Source organism: Balaenoptera acutorostrata, chromosome 5, assembly GCF_949987535.1.
Source record: "Balaenoptera acutorostrata chromosome 5, mBalAcu1.1, whole genome shotgun sequence".
NCBI lineage: Eukaryota > Metazoa > Chordata > Mammalia > Artiodactyla > Balaenopteridae > Balaenoptera > Balaenoptera acutorostrata.
In genome coordinates, this window is record NC_080068.1 from 78,453,415 (window position 1) to 78,474,110 (window position 20,696).

Sequence of the window (20,696 nt, forward strand, 5' to 3'; positions counted from 1 at the left end):
TTCATTAAAGAATCTCATTTATGTAGAAAAATAAATGTACAAGCCTGGTCTGATGCCCTTGAATGCCCAGAATGGCCAGAATGGCATGGGCCCAGGCAGAGGAAAGGTATCTGTGCAATGGTGGACAAAACGAGACTTGCTGTGAATTCTAGCTCATCCAATACGTGTCTCTCTACAGATAAAACTGTACTAAGGGCACAGCAGTTACTCCCTAAGTTGTCTAAGGGAGAAGAGGAACAAAGAGGAATAACCTAAGAACACAAGTCTGTACAGCCTTTCTTAGGTTTTTAAAATCCCCTTTTGGGATATCAATGTATATACTTTCTATATTGATTATATTGCAGATATAATACACAGCAGTGGGATTAACTATCTCCCTAGATGCATCAATTGTCTCCCTAGATGCTCAACTTCTCCCAGGAAACTGGGAGAAACAAATTCGTAATGACCCTGAAACTATCAAGATACTCCAGAGCAAAATTCTTTTTTTTTGCTGTTTAATTCATTGCTTATGCATACATAATGTTCCATGAACATTAAGTTCCAAATCCATAGAAGTCTAAAAAAATGACAGGATGTCTGCCTTTAATTGGCTTTAAACTAGGAATACTTTTAAAGAGCCTAATGGGGACAAAAGATAACAAAGAAAATGTTAATATAGTTTAGACTAGGCTTAGAGGTTTTTAAAAAAATTTTTTTTCCTACTTTGTTAATAATGTCTCTAACCCTCACTTTTTAGTTGTGGTTGTTCTCTATAGAAGAAGTGACTTCTTGGGGAGAGGTAATGCGATGGCCATGCAAAGGCAGCTGGTATGGCTGTACTTCATCATACTAAGGCCCCATATAGCTGGGACCTTAGAGAATAAAATCCTAAACTAGAGAGAAAAGAAGCAACCTTCCCCATACAAATGACCTTACACTCAGCTTCATCCCAGAAAAAATTAAAATTTAAATGGACAAGTGCCATGATAAAGGTAAGTGCAGAATGCCAAGAGAATGCTGAGGACAGAGTGCTTAAATCTTCAAGGGCAGTGGGGGTGGGAGAGGCAGAAAGGAGAGACATCTGAGATCGGTCTCAGAGGGGAGAGAAAATGCGATTGGTGGACTGCATCCAGACCGAGGAAGCGGCCGGTGCCCAGGTGTGCAGGGGAGAAAGGTCTGTGTATTTGGAGGGTCGAGAGTTGGCTTTTGCGGCTGAAGCACAGGCGGGAGACGATTTGGAAAGGAACGCTGGGGCCAATTTGTGAATGGTAAGTATAAAATAACCTCCTTCCCACCAGCTCTCTCATTACTTTCTCCTCGTCCCCATCCCCACTCCACCTAGCCATTGCTGCCCTGGGACTATGAAACAACCCCCAAACTCTCCCTGCCTTTCCTCACTCAGTAATCTTTTTTTTTTTTTCTATTTTTTTTGAATTTTTGAATTTTATTTTATTTTTTATACAGCAGGTTCTTATTAGTTATCTATTTTATACATATTAGTGTATATATGTCAATCCCAATCTCCCAATTCATCACACCACCACCACCACCCCGCCACTTTCCCCCCTTGGTGTCCATACCTTTGTTCTCTACATCTGTGTCTCTATTTCTGCCCTGCAAACTGGTTCATCGGTACCATTTTTCTAGATTCCACATATATGCGTTAATATACGATATTTGTTTTTCTCTTTCTGACTTACTTCACTCTGTATGACAGTCTCTAGATCCATCCACATCTCTACAAATGACCCAATTTCGTTCCTTTTTATGGCTGAGTAATATTCCATTGTATATATGTACCACATCTTCTTTATCCATTCGTCTGTCGATGGGCATTTAGGTTGCTTCCATGACCTGGCTACTGTAAATAGTGTTGCAATGAACATTGGGGTGCATGTCTCTTTTTGAATTATGGTTTTCTCTGGGTATATGCCCAGGAGTGGGATTGCTGGGTCATATGGTAGTTCTATTTTTAGTTTTTTAAGGACCCTCCATACTGTTCTCCATAGTGGCTGTATCAATTTACATTCTCACCAACAGAGCAAGAGGGTTCCCTTTTCTCCACACCCTCTCCAGCATTTGTTGTTTGTAGATTTTCTGATGATGCCCATTCTAACTGGTGTGAGGTGATACCTCAGTGTAGTTTTGATTTGCATTTCTCTAATGATTAGTGATGTTGAGCATCCTTTCATGTGCTTCTTGGCCATCTGTATGTCTTCTTTGGAGAAATGTCTATTTAGGTCTTCTGCCCATTTTTGGATTGGGTTGTTTGTTTTTTTAATGTTGCCTCACTTAGTAATCTTAAGTGTGTTGCCCTCATCTCCTAAAGTACAATTGTCTCTGCTCTGACTCTTCCTGGTAAAGTTCTACCTGTCCCAGAGCCCAGCTCAGACACCACCTCCTCCAGGAGGCCTTCCAGAAACTCCTCATAAGCATTATTTTTCTCCCTTATTTGAGCTCACATGTAATCTTTAAATGTTTTTATGTTTACCTTTTTGAATAGTTAATATAATACACGCCTATGGTAAAATTCAAAGAGTACAAAAGTGAAAAATATGTCTTCCTCCTCTGCCTGCCCTCCAGGACCCCAGGCCATTTTCCCAGAGGCAACCATTGTATTAAGTTTTTCATGCATTTTCCCAAAGCTATTACGTTATGGCACGTATCCACAAACACATATACGAATGCATATGTGTAATTATCCTAACACACACACTCGCTCTTTTTTTTAGTATACAAACCGCAGCATACTATTCTAGACTCCCTGATGCTTTTCTCACTTAATTTTTTCTTTATCACCAGATTTTCAGGCATACCTCAAAGGTACGGCAGGTTCGGGTTCCAGACCACCACAATAAAGCAATATCGCAATAAAGTGAGTCACATGAATTTTCTGGTTTCCCAGTGTGTATTAAAGTTATGTTTACACTAGACTGTAGTCTATTAAGCGTGCAATAACATTTTATCTTAAAAATAATGTACATGACTTAATTTAAAAATGCTTTATTGCTAAAAAATGCTAACCATCATCTGAGCCTTCATCAAGTCATAAACTTTTTGCTGATGGAGGGTCTTGCCTCCATGTTCATGCTGGCTGACTGATCAGGGTGATAGTTGCTGAAGGCTGGGAGGCTGTGGTAGTTTCTTAAAATAAGACAACAATGAAGTTTGCCACATCGATGGGCTCTGCCTTTTATGAACGATTTCTCTGTAGCATGCAATGCTGTTCGGTAACATATTACCCACAGTGGAACTTCTTTCAAAATTGTAGTCAATGTTCTCAAACCCTGCTGCTGCTTTGAGAACAGATATTAACAGAAAAGAGCATGAAGGGGCAGACAGCTCAACCTTCCTGCCGCAGATGCCCTTTCCCTACTCCCAGGCTTTTCTTCTCGCCTTCCCTAGCTTGTCCTTCCTTCTCCACCCCGCAACTTGACCCAGAGGCATGGGTGCTAAAAAGCCCTCAGCCTGGTTGCATGAGCCAAACAAGCACAAGGGGCCCCAGCTGGTGTTGGATTTCAAGACAGTGTTCAGTTGCAACCATCTTAGCTGTACACATAGAAACAGAATCTGTACCTCTTTTCCCGGGAACATGTCCCAGTCCAATTTAGAGTCCACTGGCCTAATTCGTGACAGAAAGAACTTGCGAACACTTTGCACTTCAGGGAGTTTTCAGAGGCTGATTGGAGAAGACTCCCAGCCCCTTTACAGACCTCAGCAGCAGAACAACTAGGCAGCCAAGGTGGCAGAGAGGCCCAAAGGGGAATGTCACGTGGACCCCACAAAATCCCTCAGAGCTCTAAGGCGTCCTCCTGGCTTTCCTCGAGACAGAAAGCAGCCATTGGCCACATCACTCATTTGCTTCCCAAATGTCCACACTGAGAAGTTCTCAGGCCTTGTAAAGCATTCCTCATAACATTAAAATGGCCAGGTCCTAGCAGGGAGAGGGACTGGATAACTATTGAATATCTGCTCTCAGCAGGGTAACTTGCGACTCTCTCTAGATTATCCAGAGCTCCTACCTGGAGTTTGATGTTCACCCTTTATGCCCACTCTCACACCTCCACACAGCTATTATCAACATGTATGAAACCAGGAGGCCTAATTGTAAATGTGTCTCTAGCAGCAGGGGCTTCCAGAAGACACACTCCCTGTGGAACGGACTTGCCACTTCTGTTCATTTTTGCCCTCATTTGTCTTAACTTTTTAAACACAAGACAACTTGCCAGAAAGGATAACTTTTCAAAGGAGAAAAACATACATACACACCTCTTTTATCATTAAACTCCTTATTATTTTAGAAAAATATTTAATAATGTGGAAAAAAAGTATATGACAACATTGTTACATGAAAAAAACAAGTTCAAAACAGTATGTGAAACATGATCCTGATTTTTTAAATAAAAATATAGAGAGGGCTTTCCTGGTGGCACAGTGGTTAAGAATCCGCCTGACAATGCAGGGGACACGGGTTCAAGCCCTGGTCTGGGAAGATCCCACATGCCGTGGAGCAACTAAGCCCGTGCACCACAACTACTGAACCTGTGCTCTAGAGCCCGTGAGCCACAACTACTGAAGTCCACGTGCCTAGAGCCCATGCTCTGCAACAAGAGAAGCCAACGCAATGAGAAGCCTGCACACTGCAACCAAGAGTAGCCCCCACTTGCTGCAGCTAGAGAAATAGAGAAAGCCTGCGCACAGCAACGAAGACCCAACACAGCCAAAAATAAATAAATTAATTAATTAATTAAAAAAATATAGAGAGGAGTAAGAAGCTAAACCCAGATGCTAGCAATGCTCTGATTGGTGCAATTATAGATTTTTTGTGTGCTTATCTATGTTTTACAAATTTCCTTCAAAAACACATACTGCTTCGGTAACAAAAGGGAGTTGTAAAAGTAACTCATGACTCTTTGTAAAAGAAAATATAAATGCATCCCACAGTTTCTTCCTGGATAGAAATAGGATTTGCTAGTATCACCAGATACTGTAGTCACTTTCAAGAAAGTATGACACAGGAGACCTGGATCCTGGGTCAGGATCAGCCCCTGACTAACGAAATGACCCTGAACCAGTCCAGGACACCCCTCCCACCACAGGCACCTCATCTGTCAGATGAGCAGGTCTCATTGGGTCTGTAAGTCCCTTTCTTAGTCTGGAACTCCTCATAGCTCTTTCAGATACCACTCATGTAAAAACAAAACAAACAAAAAACACCTTGGAATATTCCAGTGATTTGGATTGTGCCTATACCACCTTGCTCAACATGCTAGAAAAATTCCTGGGGAAACTCAGATCCCAGGAAAAGAGGTTTCTTGCGTAACAGAGATGGTTGCCACAGTTAGGATTTATGAAAATGCCTTTCCTTTTGTCATTGAGTACCAGAAAGTTCAAAGGCATGCTTTAGCCTAAGGCTCACTTCCTCTCTATGGTCTTTTGAATGGGATCAAAATACAGGAAGTCTATTAGCCAAGATTCTCTGGCCATTGACAGTGCATGGATGGGCACTGCCAGAGTACGATTCTCAGACTTGCTTGTTTTCTATGTTTCCATGGATCACCAACCCTCTTTTTTCTGATCAATATCTCTTCATATAAATCCAACTTCTCTTGGGGCTTCCCTGGTGGCGCAGTGGTTGAGAATCTGCCTGCCAATGCAGGGGACACGGGTTCGAGCCCTAGTCTGGGAAGATCCCACATGCCACGGAGCAACTGGGCCCGTGAGCCAGAACTACTGAGCCTGCACGTCTGGAGCCTGTGCTCTGCAACAAGAGAGGCCGCGATAGTGAGAGGCCCGCGCACCGCGATGAAGAGTGGCCCCCGCTCGCCGCAACTAGAGAAAAGCCCTTGCACAGAAACAAACACCCAACACAGCTAAAAATAAATAAATAAATAAATTTATAAATCCAACTTCTCAGGAGATGACGCTCAGTCATCCTCATGTACTAGGCCACCCAAGTCTTGCCTTAGTGGTACGAGCCCACCTGAAATTACTTTCAAGAGACAATAGTAAGTTTCCAAAAGAAACCCCAGGACATCAGCATTAGCCAACTTCTCATGTCCATAATTCCAAAGTGAACTGAAATGCATCAGAAGATAATCCCCTAAACTCATTCCACCTTCCTGTAACCACCTCTTCACTTGTACATTTTGCTTGTATCTTGTAACACTCACATATCTCATGCAGACTTCCATCAGAACACTTCCTTTGGGTTTATCAACCCCAAAGTGCTTATCTTGTAAGATTAAATTTGAAAACCTCCCAGTGAACTCTTCAGTGTTCCATTTCCCATGAAGCTTTACTAGCCTGGCCCATGAGTATGTGTGTGTGTGCACACGGGTGGGAGTAATCAGGAAGTAGAAGAGTGAGACCCACACTTGCTATTTTTTTTTTAATTAAATTTTTGGCTGCACCATGCAGCCTGTGGGATTTTAGTTCCCCGACTAGGGATTGAACTCGGGCCGTTGGCAGTGAGAACGTGGAGTCCTAACCACTGGACCACCAGGGAATTCCCCACACTTGCTGTTTTTCTAAAATAAGGTCCCAGGAAACTTTACGATCACAGAGTCAACTATCAGTAGGTAAACTATGTCCTATGTCCCCTCCTTTTTGCATCATGGGGCACAGAAAGAGATAGAGGGCTTCCTTTCTCTATCACATGCAAAATCTGTTATCCTGTCTCCTCATTTTAATGATATTCTCCTGGCTGAATTCCAGTGTCTTCCCGACTATGAGTCATCACTGCTACTTGTGCATAGAATTGAATGTTCAGGGTTCCTCATTTTGAAGCAGGACAGCAGTTCAGAAGCATCTGATAAGATCCCCACAGCACAGTTCTTGATCTGGGATCATCCAGAGGCCCAGCTCAGGGGAGCCCTCCCCACAGGGAGATAGCAAAGGAAGTAGCTTCCCAATCAATCAGCAGTAGCTGCCATCCCTGCCAATAAGGATCCCCTGCAAGAAAGTCTGACGCGTGGGCTTTCCAACCAGCTGGCACAGCAGGCACAGCATGTCCCCTTCAGGGGTCAGCCTTACCAGAAGGTACCCGCCTCCACAGGGGACATCAGGGTAATGGGAAGTCCCGCCCGACTGCACATCCCTCCCACCACTGAAACAGCCCTTTCTCCAGAGGCTCAGTGCTTTGTTGAAACGCAAATATCCTTGGAAGATAAAGCCCTTTTTACCCTTTCCACGTTTATACGAATGTGCTTCAAGTCTCTTTCTATCCTCAAAGCCAGTTTTGATTGGAGGAGGAGAAAGTTACACCAAAAATCAAAAACTGTATACAAAGAGAGGTAAGACATTGGGAATTAATCCCATCTAAATCCAGGCCCCTCCTAAACTGGAATAAAACTAGTGGCCTATCAGTCTCCTGTATTGTCTGTGGATTGATAATCTGAAGGGTCATTGATCTGAATTGTCAATAATACCATTCATGTGCTCATTCCTCCAATATGTACTACACTCTGACTACATGCTAGGCACTATACTAAATGTTGCAGGGGGAATAGAGAAAGCTGAAGAATTCTAATCCATCTCAAAGTCAAGTGTCCAGCATGTGGATGAGGATCACCTGGGTTCATAACGCTGATCATGACTAAGGTATTAAGGAGGTACTTGGTGTTTATTCACTGCATTTGCTACTCACCCCACAGTGCTGTGATATACCATTAGCCCTGGGAAGTATCATTATTCTCAATTTACAGATAATTTTATTTTTTTTGGCCGCTCCACGTGGCTTCCGGGATTTTAGTTCCCCAACCAGGGATGGAACCCAGGGCTATGGCAGTGAAGCGCCAAGTCCTAACCGCTGGACCACCAGGGAATTCCCTCAGTTTACAGATAAATTGATCAATGTCCAGGGGGTAAAGTCCGTGATCTCCAAATTTGAGCATCATCAAAATTAGAGGTTGTTTAAAATGTTTTCCTGGGCCCCTCATGGGGACATTCACATTCAGTAGGTCTCGGAAGAACCAGAGAAGCTATTTTTAAAGTACTAGGATGACTCAGAAGCACAGTTAAATTGGAGAAACAATGTTACACATCTAAGCACAGCTTTCTCAGACAGCTTTTTTTCTGACCTTCGCAATCTGGGTAGTAAGAATTATTATATTATTATCCCCAATTTACATGTGAAGCAGCTTCAGCACAAACACACAAAAAGACAATCACCCCCCACCCCCCAAAAAAAACAAAACAAAACAAATTCTCTCTTTCTCCATTTTCTTTCTTTCTTTTTCATCTGTTGCAAACAAAGCAATGGAACTACCATAATGGATCATCTCATAAACAATCATTTATGACATCACTCTTTGCAAAGTCTCTTCTGGTCTTTGTACAGTACTATTTACAGAAGAGTAATCAAACAACTTGCTATGAATCTAAATAAAACTACCCCCAGACATCAACCAGTGTCTTTTTTCATACTTCATTTTGCCATTAAAAATAATCAACATTAAAGATACTTAAGAGACATAACAACTGTATAATGGATGGACTTTGTTTAAATATTGAATTAAATAAGTCAATTATGAAAAGGTATGCTTGAGACAGTCAGGTAGATATGATTATAGATTGGGTATTAGAAGGTTCCAAGGCATTACTGCTAATTTTGTTAGGTGGGCTAATGGCCACATGGTAGTGTAAGAAAATATTCTCGATTTCAGAGATGCATAGCATATGTGGGTAAAGTGACATGATGTCTAGAATTTAAAGTACTTCAGCAAAGGGGGAAAAAGATGAAACAAATATGGCAGTATCTTGACAGTTGCTGGATTTGGGTGATGAGCTTATGGGAACTTTTAGATGTGCTTGAAATTTTTATAATAATACAATTAAAAAAAAAATCAACACCTTCACTTCTCCAAAGTGCCATTTTCCCCTTGTAAAGGCAAGTTCTCAACTCTTATTAAAATAGCTTGCCAATAAGCTATTCCCTTCACATCTATTTTTTCTTATTTGTTCTTTAAAAAGCGTTTTTATTTTTTAAACTAATAGCCATGGAACATACTTATACTAAATATTTCTTGTTTATCTGAAATTCAATATCTAACTAGTATCCTAGTTTTTTATTTGCTAGATCTGACAACCCTAGACAAGGGGGAAAAGCCCTAATCAGGAGTCAGGATATTTGAGTTCAATTTCATCTCTGTCATTGGCCTCATAACCAGGAGTAACTACTCACCTCTAGGTGCTTCTTTCATCATGCATAAGACAGGAGGGTTTCATTCTGGCTCAAAATATTATGAAATGTAGATACTACTCTTATTCCAACTCCTTGGGTAGAAAATACCTTTTAAATAAGTACTCCTAAGTGATTTCTTCTCTTCAGGGGAATGTTGAGAGGAAAATTCAATAAAGCAAAGACATATTGCCCCCAAAACATCAGGCTGATAAACCAAGCCATCGACAGCACCATTTATTGAGTGCCTACACAGTGCCAGGTCCTGAAGCAAGCACTTTTATATATGACCTCATTTTATCCTCACAACTATCCCACAAGGTAAATAATACTATCCCCTTTTTGCAGATGTGATGACTGAGATCCAGAGCAATTAATAACTTGACCCTGGTTAACTCCAAAGCCCTGAGCTTTACACCACACCTCCATGCTTCCAATTCTCTCATGCAGAGAGGATCAGGAAATGGAAGGCAGAACTGAGCTAGTGGATGGTTTCTAGCTCCTAAATCAGGCCTTTAGGTTTGTCTCTTGTGAGTGAATCCCCATGGTGCTGTGCTGGGTTATTAATGTTAAAACACAAATAGTATACAGTGGGTTTTAGAACTGCAAAGAAAACAAAATGTCCAACTACTTACTGGCTCTCATTTTATCTATTGATATTTATCGATTTTATCTATTATTTAACCAGCTTTTATTAATTGCTTCCTAGATGCACAGCACTACACTGGACATTGTGAGAGATTCCCTGCTCTCCTGGAATTTAGCCTATTGTGGAGACAAGATATAAATGCTTGAGTCAGGCAACTAACAACTAAAGACATTAGGTACACTTAATTACTTAATTAGGTACACCAAAGAGTGAAACAGATCAGAAACACAATAGGATTTTAAAAGGATGGGAATAGTTAAAAACAAACAAACAAAAACCGAAAAAACAAAAAAGGAAGAAAAAAAAGAAAAAAGGAAGGAGGTACACATGGGCTGAGGGCACTGAAAAGAACTTGCGAAGAAGTAGGACTTAAACTAGGCTGTGAGGGGAAGGATTTGAAAAGGTTGGAGACAAAGGAAAAGGTGTTCTAGGCAAGTGGAACCACCTAAGGACTCCCAGAGAAAGTGACCTAGAATAGAGTCTCGAGGGGAAAGGAGTTGGAAAGGTAACAAGAGAGGGATTGGCATGTGCAAAAGCACAGAGGACTGTGACCAAAGATGTGTTTAGGGACCAAGTAGATCAGTGTGCCTGGACCCCAGACCAGAGTTGAGGATGTGGTAGGAAATGTGAGTGAGAAGGTAGACCTTGTACCTGTAAGGAATTGGAAGCTACTGATGGCTTTTGAGTGGGGAAATATGTTCAAATTAACGTCTGGGGGTAATTGGTCCAGCTGTAAAACAATGTTAGGTAAAACACTGTTTGTTTCATTCAATACACAAAATATATATACTGAGGGCCTAGTGTACTAATATACAAAAATGAATAGAACACAGTTCCTACTCTTAAGAAATTCACAATCCAATGAGAGACCACCAATTACAAGATAATGTAAGTTGTTTGTTAATTTAATTTATGACATTATCTGTGGCAGGCATTGTTAGTTTTCTACTCAATATCCAAGCCTCTCTTTGTCATTAATAATATAATCCAATTTTGTTTGTAGGACTTTGTGCAAAGCCTTAGGCAATGGATCATTCTTGTCCTACGCCACTATTTCTCAATCTTTTTTTCATTATCATCCACCTCAGAGCATTTTTAGACACTTTTTCCCTAATCACCCCACACATGAAATTTTAATACCATAAATATACTCTACGTCTGTTTATGTATTGTATGTATACCTGTGCTATACACATAAAAAGAGTAATATCTTTTTTTCTGCCTCTCCTCCCCACCAATAAACAATTCTCCCCCTTAGGGATTATCATCACCACCCCATCTACCCTCACCCCATCCCTACCCTAACCGCATTCCCACCACATTCTTCCCTTTGCTTTCCTGTTGGGAATGCATGGCCTAAGGCCATTATATAACAATTCTACTTCCTGTTTCCTCACCCTCCTCACAGCTGGCCTGGCCATGTAACTCAGTCCTAGCAATGACATGAAAGTTGATATCTGTTTAGGAGATCTCTGGGAAAATTCTTGTTTTCCTAGAAAAAGCAACAGCCATTGCCAGATCAGCTTCCTTTCCACCTCCACCCAATTCTACACCTCTCGATGGCGGCACAAGGCTCAAAGCTGCAGCAGCCATCTTGCAACTATGATGAAAGACACGAGAACTGCAAAGGCAGTATCACTGAGCCACTGAACCAGTGGCAGAACGCAGATCTCCAGACTTCTTATGTGGGAATCCAGATTTTTTGTAAGTTACCATTAGGTATTGTATAAGTTGCAGTTGAAAAACATTGCTAACTGATATGTTGTCTGTCTCATGAACCATAGCTTGTCTGACATGACCATGAATTATTGTTAAACCAAAGCCAGAGAGAAACACAAACAAAAGCAAAAAAAATGTGATCAGGAATATTACACAAGCAAACAGGAGATTTCACTCATGTTTAAAAGGAAAATGCTTTCCTTCACTAAACTAATCAACTTTTCAAATAATCGTAAAGTATTCCAACTAATATTTAGCATTTGAAACTAACAAACTTTAAGATACTTGATATTATTGTGTAGAAAAACGGTCATGAAAGGCTACGAGATAATTTTCCTACTTTATACCAAATGAATGATTTGCCTAGTAGGTATGTGTTTCAAAATATTTGAAAGTCAGTTATTTCTAAATTAAATATTTAAGATGCATAAGGAATATGTGCTTCTTAAAGGATCCCTTTGGGAATCTTTTCACATGTTAAAATTTTTTAGATAATCCTCTATATTCATCATTCGAATATTTTATATTTTACTTAAATTCTGATACTAGCTAAAGCTAATTCTCTCTTATTTTAAAAATATAAACCAGACCTATTTAATAACTCCATCTCTCATTAAAAGTGATTTTCAAGGTTCAAGATAAAAGAAACTCAAAATCCCTTTAAATCTAAAGATCTGCTAAATCTTAAGAGATAAAATTTAATTTTAGGCTTAGGGCTTTCAAGCATGAGGTTTTCTTCAAAATATCAAAATAATTCTCACATCAAAATCATTTTACTAGTTTCATTATTAACCTCACACCATAAATTGACTTTCTTTTAATAAAGATTTTTTTACCTTTTTTATTATAAAAGTAATATACGCAAATCACAGAAAATACCTAAAAAATAAAAATCATTTTAAAATCATATGTAATCTTATCATACACTAGATGATAACTTTTAACATATTGGTTTATCTACCTTCATATTCTGAACTCATGCATAAAAATATATAGGCCTTTTTAAACAAAAATACGTAATTTTGTACTCAAATTTTTTCTCACGTATTAAACATTCTTCAAAAAATACCTTAATGAATATTTAATAGGCTGAAATATAATTTATTTAATCATGTCTTTCATTTTAAATGATTTTTAGGTTTTTCTATTATAAAAAAAATCATTGTGTTGAAAAGCTTTGCTTTTATAATAAAACACTTATTGTTTTCTTAGGACTAATTCTTAGAAGCAGTCACAGCATATGAACATTTTAAGGCTATTCCTTCATACTGCCCAGTTACTTGCAATTTTTCTGAAAAGAAGTCTTTCTATAGCCATCTAAAGTAATTTAAAATAATAATTTAGAACAAAGCTTATTATGTGGTGAGCAGAAAGGATCATTCAACTCTTTTTTCCTGACTGGTGATATTATTTATAAATTGTACTTCAGCCAATATTTTATAGGAAAAGGAAAAACCTGATAATAATTTAAAAGTTCTTGATCAAACTCTAAAAGACTATGAAGGCAAGTGAATTTGTTATGTTATTTATTCTGCATTTTAGTAATTAATTTGTTAAAGATCTAGCATTTAAGAATCGTTAAGCACTCTCAAAATTGGCAAAAGAAACAAGAAGTAATTATAATTGGTAGATAAAATAACGAGCTACATACCTGTTGAGAAATAAAACCAGTCATGACCAAATACATTAAGGAAGGCGCACTAACATTTAAACTCCAAATAGCGTGAATGAATGTAGGAAAGAATTTTAAATATGATCACTTCAGCCCTCTAAAGAAAGGAATGGTAAATCAGAGGGAGCTTTAAGATAATATAACTTCTGAAGGTTGGCTGGTCACAGGTCAGAAAAAAAAAATTGAACATGAGCTTAAGCTAAAAATGCTGGTGACTTTTTTTCATGAGTACAATTGCACAATCTAGTTTCTAAACTGAAAACCACAAGAGTCTAGCCCCTGTTGGAAGAGAAACTTTTGTTTTTCCTTCCATATCTATGTGTGTTGGGTCTTTCCTGGATGACCTGTCAAATGGGTAGCCCTTGGGGAAATCCAAAACTATTGGTTTGGGTTTTGAACTTTTGGTCCAAGTTTTATACAGAACTCCCCTGCCACCATGCCAAAACTGTCCATGTATGTTCATGACTCTAGAATTTAATAGAAACTTTGCCACAATCTACATCTTGAAATCACTTTTCCTGAGATGTAGAGGATGAAAAGGAAAAAAAGATAGCTATGGGACTCAGAAAAGATACCATAGTTGCTTGCCCTTCGTTAATTCAAGTGATCCATTTAAGCATCAGCTGTATTTCTCTTATATTAAGAAGCAATGTTTACTTTAAGCTCCTTTCTATAGATTCTGCACATTTTGAAGGGAAAGCACTAGCATGATGGTGATTTTAATAAAAACTTAAATACTCATAAATAAAATGTACACACGTATATTTAGGTTAAAAGGCATATGCCACATTTTGTTACAATGAACATGCATTACTATTATATTATTAAAGTCAACATTATTACAGATATTTCTCTGATATTACCAGATATTCTGTGTATAGGAAGAGTGACAGTATCATTTTAGTAAACATAGGAAGTTGTGGTACTGTCAACATGTAAGGTTTTTCTGCCTTTTCCCCTCCTATTTCCTGTATATACGTCCAACACCCTTTTCTACTCCCTTATCACAGTCAGAGAAAGAGAGAGCAAGAAAGACTGTCATCGTAAGTTACAGCAAGTTACTGTCCAAAGTTATTGGAGCTTGAGGAAAATCAGGTTTTATCCCAAAAAAGTATACCAAAGGGGATTTCTAGACCCTTTAAGGGTTTCTGCAGCTGATGACAGTGGTTTGACATCATTTAAATTTGAATCCAAATATATGGCTCTCCTTTTCCTTGTTAGAAGGACTAATCCCAGGCATTCTTACACTTCTCAATCATGGCTGAAATCATTTTCAGCTCAAGATTGGAACAAAGACAGGCAGGATTTTTTGTGGCAACTGAGAAAAAGATTTATGATAAGATATGTGTATTTAGAAGTGCTCAAGAAGGCAGAAGTTAGAATAGCACTGGCGAAAGCAAAGGAAAAGCAGGGGTCCTGCCCAAAAGAAAGGAGCCTCTGAAAGAAAGGAAAAGCCTCAAGGAAGAGATACAAGATACATGCCAGTCAGTTCCCCTCAACAGCAACTAGGTTGCTAGACATAATGCCGAAGCAGGGGAAGCAATCTCCAGGAGACAAGGGGGTGGAGAGTTTGCCACTGGTCTTTGGTGTACATGAAATATTTCTGTTTTGTGGGCTGTAACTGAGGATTCTATGATGCAGTGTTATTATTTAAATGTATTAAAATACACTGAATACATTGAAAAATACATTGAATACATTGAACTGAAATTGTCAGGAGACCTAGTCATGGGTGTACAACAATTTAAATGGTTGTAGAAGGTGAGGCGCACTAATTACTTGAATATATTTGTTACAGATTTTCCTTTTCTACCTCAAAGAAAGATGTATAATTTTTACACTGTGCCAGACCAAGAGAAGCCTGACTCATATGTCACAATTTTTTTACCCAGTTGCACATACTTTTTCTCTGGAGGGTTGAAGACTGAGTGCATTTCCCCTCCCCATCCTGTATCTCCCCCACTCCATTAACATGACAGATTTGGGACAAATCTTCACACCCTGCCTAAGCCCCCATCACCATCTAAGTGGATAGGAGATTAACAAAGGCATGAGCTTTCAGCCGAAAAAACCCAGTTCCCCAAACTGCAAGTCAAGTACCCACTAACAGAAGATGGCCAACTGGGCTTCTGTGGTCTAAAGGCTACACAGGAAAAGTGCTATCTCCAAAGTCATCAGGGCCCAAACAGATGTTCAGTTTCAGATAGGAAAACCAGCATTTTACACTCAGAAGCGATCACATTACACACAGGTTAATGCCTTTCCCCTCTAAAAGCAGCCTGGCTGGGTATCCAATACTGAATACCACTCACTACACTCTGGGGTTGGCCAGAGTGGTATTTACAAACTGCCTGCGTTTCTTGTGCCAACTAGGTACCACATGACAGTAAATAAGGCATTAAAATAGAATCTTAGAGATGTTTTCCCAAATGGCTGCTGATCCTGGCTTCACAGAAGAGAATTCAGAATTAAGGACGTAGAACATTAGTCATATATACTCTGAAGAGAACAAGCTCTAGCTCCGCATGTTTACCGAACCTGAGGATCCAGTGCTATAAAATTACACACGTACCTGCCATGTTGTCCTCATTTTAGCCATCAACTGGAGAGTCAGCTTTTCCTCTTTAGCAGCTAAATCCAAGATCAACAATAACCAGCACTTTCTCAATTTCTGCAATGCCCTCTCTGCTATACTGACAGCCTCTCAGGCAGGATTTCTTAATATGAGGCCTCTGGACTACTGATTGTCCATGGATACACTCTAGAGGATCCCTGAATCTCCTAAAAGTGTATGACAAATGTGCATGTTCTTGTACTTTTTCTTGGGGGTACGGTCTTTGGTTCTCATCAGATTCTCAAAGGAATTTATGACCAAAAAAGTGATTAGGAAATACTGCTCTAAAGTGTAAGCCAATTATCCATGAAACACCCTGTAAAGTAGGGAAAAGGACAGTCAGCAGGTGCTTGCAGAAGGTCTGACTTCAGGTGCCAGACCCTTGCATATCCAACAGACCCTGAGTTGTGCCTCCAAGGCTAAGAAGGGTTGTTGATTTGTCCTTGTTTTATCATGTCATGTCCCCAGAGACTACTGCCCCTGACGATAGGGAATGTGAATTCTTTTTTAAAGTTAAACAATTTTCAGTATAAATTTGAAAGAACCCAAGATATTAAAGGCGATTTGAGAGCTTATTACTGTCACTAAAGTTTTAAAGCCAGGTGAAGTCGATAATCTCAGTACCATGGCTTCTGCTACTGCGATGTCATTTACTTTCAATATGTTTATTTTGTGATACATACATTGTTATTATGGGACATGTCTGATTGTTATTACTACTTTGAGTGCTACAGTTCTGTATATAAAGTACTGCATTTCATTAAAAATTAGGCTTTCTTTCCATCTTTAATGTGATATTATCATACACTAAGGCCCAAATGTTTTTTGAACATAGCACCGCATATTCTACTCAGGTTTATTCTTGATTACCACCTCCCAATGATTTGAAATAGAATATTCATGGGTCCTAGACTCTCCCTTTAACCATTTTTCTCTGTGCTTCCCCTTGTAGTTCCCCTGTTCACAGTTACTTTCAGCTGGTCCAAATGCCTGACAAAACTTACTTAACTACAGAAGGGAATTTTGTGGCACAAACTATATTCCCCTTTAAGGAGTATCGTAAGAACAGTCTCCAGTTTTTAGTTTGTTTCTATAGATTCAACAGAATAACTGGTCCCTTCTGGGCTTTCTCTGTTGTCATACCTCTTTTACATCATAAGCCCTTCGATCCTAAGCCTCAAGGTAACAGGTTCACCCCTGACACACACAGGTAAACACACTGAGATTCGAGAACGCATGATTTAGAAGAATCATTTTCTTTCCGGTTTGAGCCCTATTGTTTTGGGATCTAAATGGAACTATTTTCACATCCATCTGGCTCACCTCTGAGATCATCCTCTCCCTGTCTCTTCCTAAAAAATGTTCTCTCCTCTCTCTCCGGCCTTCGACGGTAGCTTTTCTCTGGGCTCTTTCTCAATCTCCACCGACTGCGTTAGCAAGTCCTCCTTAGGCAGCCAGTCACTTCTTTCTTCCTGAGCTGCCCTAACGAAACCTACTTAGCATTCACCACTCCAGACTGCCTAGATCCTAACTCCCTTTACAATACCCTGCCCTGCCCGGGGTTCACAGTACACATCTGCATGTCAAAAGCAAGCCCCATCTGGTCCACAGATCTTCCCCTTAAATATTAAAACTACTTAAGACCACTTATTTACAGGCTTTCTCCATAGTTTTTTTTTTTTTTTTCCAAACATCTTTATTGAAGTATAATTGCCTTACAATAGTGTGTTAGCATCTGCTTTATAACAAAGTGAATCTGTTATACATATACAATATGTTCCCATTTCTCTTCCCTCTTGCATCTCCCTCCCTCCCACCCTCCCCATCCCACCCCTCTAGGTGGTCACAAAGCACCGAGCTGATCTCCCTGTGACATATATACACTACCAAATGTAAAATAGATAGCTAGTGGGAAGCAGTCTCCATAGTTTTTAATGCACACACACCACTTCTACAATACACGAAGTAAAAAAAAATTCTACTATTTCACCATTCTAACACACCAAATGCTTCATTTTTTTATGCTCACATTTAATCCTCATTCAAAACGAAACCAGAATGTAAGTGAAAATTGTAATCCTGATTTTCTAATTTAACACCATATCAAATATATTTTCATAACTACTGTTAATTATGACCTTTAATGACTGTAAAATATTCCACACAGTTAGTGCTGCCAGATCACTTTCGCTTACTATTTAGGTTATTTTCAGATTTTTCTGTTATAATAACAATACGGTGAACATGTTCATGCATGTTATTTTTTTCCCTTCTTTGAATTATTTATTTAGAATAAATTCCCAGAGGTAGAATTAATGGATCAAAGTGTACAAGCATTTCATTTTTTTAAAAACTTTTTTGTATTGTGGCCACACTGTGCAGCATGCGGGATGGTTCCCCAACCAGGGATGGAACCCAGGCCTCTGCAGTGAAAGCACTGAATCCTAACCACTAGGCCACCAGGGAACTCCGCGGTATGAGCATTTTAATGGCTCTTGACACATTTTGCCAAGTTGCCATGATTGTATTTTACACATTTCCTCGGTGTTATGCTGGTAAATGTTCATTCAACAGGCTTTCCTCAAAAAAAAAAAAAAGTGTGGAGAGCCTGATTGACAGTGTTTGCTAATTTTTGTGGTGTAAATACTCCTGCCATGGCCAGTTTCACTGAATACAAAGTTGGAAAGAGATACTTAATAGCACATCATTGTATAATATTTCTATCACACAGATAAATTGCAGTAGATAACTTCAAAAGCACAGATGACAGTAAAAATGTGGTAAATAATCAGGAGTAATGAGTGTTGAGTATTACCTTTATTTTTAATATAATTTACTTAACTGTGATTTACAGAATTTAATTTTTAATATTGACTGTGTTTAACAACTGGCTTGCAAAATTTCTGGAAATACCACAATCAGCTCTTGTAAGCAAGTGCATCTCCCACACACCACAGTGTGTATCTCACTTGATATTTTGCAAAAGCACGTCTTTTTTTTTTTTTTTCATTGGAGCCCTTGAAAATTCACCTGCTTCTCTCTGTGCCACAAGCAATAACCATGCTTTTAGGTTAGCAGATTATGATAATGCATAATGAATAAAACATAAAACAAAAAGATGGAGCAGGAGGTCTATCTGGGTCAATTCATTTTGCCCACCCTCCTCCAATATGGATAATGCTCTCTTCACTCATTCATCTTACTAGTGTCTTTCCATGGGTCACCTATTAAAAACTACTCAATCATTTATTTTCTCAAACAATGACTGAATGGATGATTATACGTAGTTCTCATGGCAAATGTGATGAAAACCATATTGATGTTACTTAACCACTCTCTTCGTTGGTTTTCTTTTCTATGAAATGGGGAAGAGGTCACTGCTGACTTCAGTTTTACAAGAAACTAAAGTTTAGTGATAAGAAGACTTCAACTCATGATCTAAGAAATTGAGCATTCTGTAATGCTTTGAAATTTTCTTCCAAAAGTAATTCATTAGTATTCTGTTTTACTGGAAAAGAGAAATGGGAGAGTAATTTGGCACTTTCTCACGTGAAAGCAAATTCCTTTCTTTGGGCTTTCCCTGAGTGAGACTGAATTGCCTCTACATGTCTATAACACTTTAGAATTTTTTAAGTGGTGCCCTACATTTGCATGTTGAAATGTAAATATAGTTGACAAAGACTCTAAACATGCTCATATCCTTGACCAAATCATCCCACTCCCAGAAATTCTCCTAAGAAATAAATTCAAAACAAAGGAAAATGCTTTTGTGTGACGATATTATTCACAATAGAGGGAAGATCATTTTACCTCATTTCAACACTTACTCAACTTACCATCTCGGTGCTGGGGGCCCTGGTAGGAGAGTTCTGGATCAATGGCTCCCAAAAGCTCACCTACAGAACAACTGTCTCCAAGTCACCTGGGAGAAAAAAAAATTTGTATTTTTATCACACAGATTCCTGGACCCCACTCCAGGGTTGGAGTGTGAGACATGAGAATTGCTATTTTTGAAAAACTTCCCAAAGGGTTTTGATGTCCAGCCAGCTTGAGGAACTATGATTCCAGGCCAGAACCAGACAAATCAAACTGTCTCTGAACAATGGTCCAAGTCCAGGAAAAGTATGACAACTTCTTTTTTTTTTTTTTTTTTTAGAATATTCTTCTACAAATTTTTTTTTTTAAATGCTATTCTTGTCTGCTTACATTCTTTTTATGTATGTATGTATGTATGTATGGCTGTGTTGGGTCTTCGTTTCTGTGCGAGGGCTTTCTCTAGTTGTGGCAAGCGGGGGCCACTCTTCATCGCGGTGCGCGGGCCTCTCACCATCGCGGCCCCTTGTTGCTGAGCACAGGCTCCAGACGCGCAGGCTCAGTAATTGTGGCTCACAGGCTCCAGACGCGCAGGCTCAGTAATTGTGGCTCACGGGCCGAGTTGCTCCACGGCATGTGGGATCTTCCCAGACTAGGGCTCGAACCCGCGTCCCCTGCATTGGCAGGCAGACTCTCAACCACTGCGCCACCAGGGAAGCCCAACAACTTCTTATGTAAGGCATCAAGAAGTTGCTCGGGGCATTCAAGCAGCTGTTGGAGTCAAATGACTGAAGAGCCTCAGAGGAGGAGCCTTAATTCTAGCACCTTCCATGGCCCTCTATTCACCCTTTCCATCTCTGACCGCCCCACCTCCTTCACTGCCCAGCCCAGCACTCAATACTGCCAGGCTGCCTTCCAGCACAATCCACTTTGGCATCCCATCCTGACTTGTGTCCGCCTGTTTCCATACACAAAGCCCCCAAATTTCCTCCCTTAGGATATTAGTGGGGATCTAGAATGAAAAACAGTATTATGATTTGACCAAAGTAATCTGCATGTATAATTG

At 39.5% G+C, this 20,696-nt stretch overlaps 1 protein-coding gene across 2 annotated transcripts in view; it reads right to left on the bottom strand.

The window, feature by feature from the left end:
• RHOH (ras homolog family member H) overlaps positions 1 to 20,696 on the bottom strand; it is a 38,796-nt gene that overhangs the window by 15,042 nt on the left and 3,058 nt on the right. For both annotated transcript variants that reach the window (XR_009008410.1, XM_057547173.1), the window contains exon 2: positions 19,654 to 19,739. The gene's annotated coding sequence lies outside the window, so the exon portion shown is untranslated. The remainder of the gene's footprint in view (positions 1 to 19,653; positions 19,740 to 20,696) is intronic.